This window comes from Cyprinus carpio, chromosome B1, assembly GCF_018340385.1.
Source record: "Cyprinus carpio isolate SPL01 chromosome B1, ASM1834038v1, whole genome shotgun sequence".
In the NCBI taxonomy this organism is placed as follows: domain Eukaryota; kingdom Metazoa; phylum Chordata; class Actinopteri; order Cypriniformes; family Cyprinidae; genus Cyprinus; species Cyprinus carpio.
The window spans coordinates 32,045,195-32,051,194 of record NC_056597.1 but is presented as its reverse complement, the minus strand read 5'-3'; the positions used below and the strand labels follow the sequence as shown (position 1 = coordinate 32,051,194).

The following is a 6,000-nucleotide window of genomic DNA, read 5'->3' as shown; positions in this document are numbered from 1 at the left end:
TATGTCATAAGTTTGTGAATTTTTTGTTATAATTATGACTGATTATATAATTTTGACTTATCTCATAATTGACTTTTAAAGTCGTAATTTCACGCGTTTATGAACACAATTGACTTTTTAAGAAATAATGGGAGACTTTTCCTCTGATAATTGTGATTTTGTTAGCTTAGGCTACTTTGTTTTTTTATCTCACTTGAACACAACATTTTAATAGTATTTATGATTTAACAAAGCATGAATTTTATTAATTAATATTATATATTTTATTTATTTGTTTTATTATTTTGTGAGCAATTGGCTTTCTTCCATACACGGTATTAATCAGTTCACAGCACACCCTGACACCCAGGTCACATAAATTATAGGTATGCTGGCTTTCACTTGAAATTTTCACTACACGAAACAATCGAGCATCGGTCGCTCCAGTCCAGCAGGGAGGCGGAAATGCGTCATATGTTGCTGCACAACCGCGAACAGCCCACGAAAGTAGTTTGCTGGTGAGCTTTCAGCCCTCTTGTTTACCGTGTTTTTTTACATTATAATGTATTTTTGCTTAAAATGCCTCAAAAAACTTAATCGAAAACGGAAAAAGTGTATGCGTCTCTTTGTCAAAATATCTAGTTTTAAATTTTTTTTAAATACCATCACTACAAGTTTGGTTTCATCCTTGCCCTTGTTATTGTGGTTTTCGTTGTATTTTATTTTATTTGTATTTATTTTATTTTATTCATTTTTATTTTTTTGTTCTTAATGTAAACTCTGTGCGGGTCTAGAGGAGGTTTAACATGTTGGTTCCCTGTCTTGTAGCACTAAATTAAGCATAATAAAAAACAAAAAAAAAAAAAAAAAAAAAACAAACCAAAAAAAAAAAAAAGCTCCTGCGTGTTTACCGTGTTTTACATTAATAATGTGATTTTATGTCGGACAGTTTAAATCATTTACAGATTAAGGAGAAACGAGCGGAAATCTGAGAAATCCATCTGACCGTCATGTTCATAACATTTTTGCTGCCTTTGGCAGTTTGTGAGTTGTTGTGTTTTTTTAAGCAGAATCATTTTATTAAATGACTAGATTTGAAACGTTTTTTGTTATGAAACCTTACGCTGAAGTATTTAAAATAAAAATACCTTCTTTGTATAAACTCTATTATTTGATCATTGGCCCAGACGTTTGGCGAAAATCTTAAAAAATAAAGAGTATGTGTGCCATTGAATACAGGCTATGAAGAAAGCCCTATCCTTTAGATATCCATATCCTAAACAACCACCTAGAACATGCTAATATGTTTTGTGTCAGATGTTGACAGGAAATCGCCAAGGTGGTTTTTGGTGGACTTGGATGTGGTCTGCTGTTAAGATCAGTAGGAAACTGATCTGTCCATGCTTGGAGATTGAGGATTTCATCACAGAAATCTGTCAGCTGAAGGAAAAGGTGGCTTCACTGGAGACAAAGCTGAAGAAAGAGGAGGACAAACTGAACAGAGAGGTTTGGAACAGATCTTCATTTCATCTTTAAGCTGCTCATATGGAACTGATTGTTATGTGACGTAACATCTTATTTTGGATCATACTAATTGCTAGATATATGACTGATTGTGTTTGTCAGGATGTGGAGCAGGTTTCAGTGCGTGGAACTGAATGGGACAGTAATCTACCAGGGATTCAGTCTTGGAGCCGTCCAGAGATCAAGAGATCCAGATACACAGCAGGACTCAGAGCTCATGCCTCACTTTACTCTGTTTATACTGGACGCTCAGGATCAGAATCCCGATCAAACTCTGACGGTGAACGCTGGGAACGCAAGCTGCATACGCCTCTGAGATGTTCTCCTGTCAAACCGGGGGGTGGACTGCAGAACCTGATCGGAGCAAGGAGAAGAACCACCGCAGAGAAAGAACAACAACACCTGATGAGAAGAGCAGGTGATAAATAATGAGGAGGATGAGGATTTGTTTCCTTCAGTGTGTTCTTCCTATTATGACGCTTTTGGGTTGTTTTTCGTTACACTTTGAATCTCAGCAGAGACTCAGCAGCATCATGTTCATATTGACTGAGGGTGCAGATTTTCTGAGATATTTTGGGAAACATAGATGGAAAATGTTAGAGGGCTGAAACATTTACAGGAAAAAATCAAATTGAACTATCTCTCTCCTCTCTCCTCTTTTTTAATGGGATTAAAAATGCACTTTTTTTAAGAGCTTCAGTTTTTCTGTGTGTTTGTGTAAGGCGTGCAGGAAGTGGCCAAAACTCACACTATGGTTGTTTTTCTCAGTATACTGTGATAATTATACATACATTATGAATCATAATAATTAGTAACCAATTAATTAATTTGAAAATAAATATAAAAAGCATTATGCAGACATAGGCTTTTGTGTGTGAGCAGCATTTACGCAAACCAAGCATCGAAAAGCAGCAAAGGGTTGATTTGGATGCATATGTTGTTAATTAATGGATTTGTGCCAGAAGAATGGCGGGAAATCATCTGGATTAAAGTGGATGTTCTTAGGTATGCCACAAGATGTTCGTCAATCCAAAATTATTTGGTGCCCAAAATAGCAATATAAAAAAAGCTCTTTCTGTTTCAAATTTAAACGAAAAAACGAAAGCGTGACGGACGCAACAAATACCAAAACCCGCATAAAGGGGAGCCTGCACTAAGGGAGCAAACAGGCGGCAGGGTGGGGAAACATTCAAAAGCTTTTCCCGGAAAAAATTTCCCAAAAACATTACAAGCCCCACACGAGAGATGTTTAGCCTGCATCTTTATGGGCTTCGATGAGGAGAGGGGAGGGTTGTTGGGTGGTCACTGTATGAATATTGAAATTGCAAAATGGCCTTTAGCAAAAAATTTTCATTTCGGGGCATCACTAGATGTTTTTAACTTATTCAAGATTTTTTAAAGGGTTTTTTAAAGTTTTGGTTTTCCCTTTTAATGTCAATGGTGGCCCCCATCATCCCAATTTGGGTGAAAAAAAACAAACCAACTTTATGAAAAAACAAATCTCAAACTTCAAAAAAACAGGGTGAAGATTTTTCCTGCAGACCTGTGAAAAAAACCCCTGATTTTAGAGGGGGGCATTTTTGTTTTTAAAAAGGGGGAGGGAAAACCAAAACAGGGAAAAGAAAAACTTCAGCTGGGAAGATTGGGAACATACTTTCCTCCCCCAGCAAAAAAGAGGAGATTCATTCAAAAAAGGGACAGCGGGAAGGGAAAGGGGTTTCACTGTGAACAAAATGCGGGAAAGGTTTTTTTTACCAAACCTCAAATTTTGAAAAGCTCTATCAAAAAAAACACCATTGGGAAAAATCTTTCCCTGCCGGTGAAGTGACAAGGATTTCACACCAAAAGGAAAACTTGATGGGTTTATAAGAAAAACCCCCAGGGAGGAAAAAACCATAAAGTTTCCTCACTGGAGAAGGAGCTTCAACCAAGGTCAAAAAAAGAAGAGACATGTGGTTTTTAAAACCAATGAGGAGACCGTACCCGGCAGTAAAGTGGGAAAACCTTTTTGGCAGTTATTTAGCCTAAAAAAAACACCAGAAAATTTCCCCCTGATTTAGAAAATGTTTTAGTGCAAACCCGCGGGGCAAAACCCATTCCGTCAAAATCTCTCTAATTGTCACGGGGGGGATTTACAAACCCGGGAGAAACCCCTTCTTGCGCCCACTGGGGAAGGGCTTTTCTGAAACCAACTCATTCAGAGACCATAAGCCGGGGCCCCACTGGAGGGAAAAAAAAATATCATGCAGCCCTCTTTGGGGAAAAGGGTTTTAAACAAAAAGACAAATTAGTAATGCATCCCGAGGTTCATAGCGGGGGAAGACCGTTAAAAACCACGGGGTGACAAGACGTTTTTTCCCCATCAGACACCTTAAGGGTCCATCAAACGGTTCATTCAGGAGAGAAAAAATAAATCCTCTCCAAAACTGCGGCGGGGGATTCCCCCTTTTTAAATATTTTTTAGACCCAAACCCAAAAAAACAGCTAAAACCAAACCGGGTCCAGAAACATCAAGGGACTTTTTCATTTCTTGGTTGTCTAGAGGCTTTTTTCTGCAGTTTTTTCATCATTCAATTGCCATGGGATATATGCCGGGAATAAAATAAAACTTGTTTCCTTTAAAAAATTAACCCTAATTTTAGATAAAGGGGAAATTTTATTTTGACAGCGTTCGTAGTGTGGATATTTTTCCCGGATCACGAAGATTTTACGTTTGTACATAGACTTTTCCGGGCCCGAGTGTGAGATTTATTTGGCCTGTCCCTTTTTCCTCCATTCATTGGGCACAAAATCAGTTCCCGGAGGGGCCCCCCTCTGCAAATTTTGCTCAACCCAAAACAAAAAAACACCCTGATCCAGCTAATTTAAGCTCTTGGATCACTAGAAAAATTCCAAGCTGGTGTGAGTTGGGCTACGCTTGCAGACTGTGGCCCTTCCCCGGGTTGAATTTTAAAAAAATAAACTAAAATATGGAGCAAAAACTATTTTAAATATCCAAATTAAAATTTTTACGTTACTCAAAATTAATGTTTTAAAAAACCTTCAATAACCAAAAATATATTTTTTAAAATGTTTTACTAAAATTTTTCCTGATGTGGGAAAAAATATCAGCGTTAAAGTCACAGAAGAAGGGAAAATCAAAAAGGTTTTTCAGAAATTTTAAAATTCAAAAGAGTGGGGGGGAAAAAAAGGGCGTCAATTTGGGGAGGCAGATCCCGCTTTACCATGACAGGGGTTTTCTTGACAAAAAATTTCCGGGTTTCGTTTGAACCTGGTTTTCCCCTTTTATAGGTCCCCTTCAAGCTTCGTGACTTTAACCCTTTTTGGGAAAAACCCCCGGGTGACGAATGTTGAATCCCTGTTTAATCTTTGCCAATTATTGGCCAAATAGCCCTTGGCCCCCCCTTAAAAAAGCATGTGTAAGGGATAGTATAACCGGGGTGATGTCACCCCATGGGGAAACCCATCCCAAACACACCCCGAAGTACCTGGGGTAGTTTGGGGTCCGAGGAAAGCATTGCTCAAGTGGAAAACCCCGGGGGCCAGGGGCCTCCTCCCCATCCAGGCTGTTAATTGTGAAAAATGCTTTGGTGAGGGACCATCCTGGCCCCGCACATTTTTTTTTTTTTTTTTTTTTTTTTCATCCATAAGATCCATAAGGAAGACTAGCGGCCCAGCCACCCCCCTCGTGGAATTGCGTCGGAAATTCCCAAAGGCAACGGCCCACCACCTTTAAGGGTAAGGAATTAAAGCCTCCACCAAACCAAGGGGGAAAACATTGCTTTTTTTACAGGACAACCCTTTTTTTTTACTCCCCAAAAAAGATGAACCCTGGTCAGTCTCACACCATTAGGGGGTACGCCAAAATAGATCTTCAGCCCCTCACAGGACAAAGGCTTTTGATCTTCGACCCCGCCCCCTGTAGAGAGGGGAATTTTCCCAAAAACCCCCGGGTGGAATCGAAAAAGGGTTCCCCGGGAAACGACTTTAGAACCCTTAATTTAGCCCTTGGGGGTTCCCCCCAAGCAAAACCTTTCCCCCAACCCAGGGCGATGGGCCAGGGACTAGGTGATTAGAAAAGCTTTTAAATTTCCCCCAAATCCTTTGGGGGGGGTAAAGCTAAAATAGGGGCTGTCTTTAGAAAATTTTTTTTTTTCATCACAGTTCCCAAAGGGGGCCCAAAAGGATGTCTTTTTTGCCCTTTTAATACAATGGACAGATCCCATAATGGAAAATTTGCAAAGGGCGGAAAGGGTGGGAGCCCCAAAACCCGCAAAATTAAAAGACCGGGGGATGACGCCTAATGAAAAGCCCTTCTATTATGCATGGTTTTCAATTGGCTTTCCATTTTACTTTAAAAGGTTCCGTTTTCTCCCTTGAAAAAAAGGTTTGAAGAAAAATTTAGTTGATTCAACCCGGGTAGATGCTGGTCCAACCAAAACCTTTTAAAACCAAAGGGAGTAAACAGTTTTTTCCTTTTAAGGGATATAAATTTTC

General features: G+C 39.3%; 1 protein-coding gene across 1 annotated transcript in view; it reads left to right on the top strand.

Moving 5' to 3' along the window:
* Positions 1-879: 879 nt before the first annotated feature.
* Positions 880-6,000, top strand: part of LOC109096611 (zinc finger protein OZF-like) — a 42,618-nt gene continuing 37,497 nt past the window's right edge. The window contains exon 1 of the mRNA XM_042717501.1: positions 880-986. The gene's annotated coding sequence lies outside the window, so the exon portion shown is untranslated. The remainder of the gene's footprint in view (positions 987-6,000) is intronic.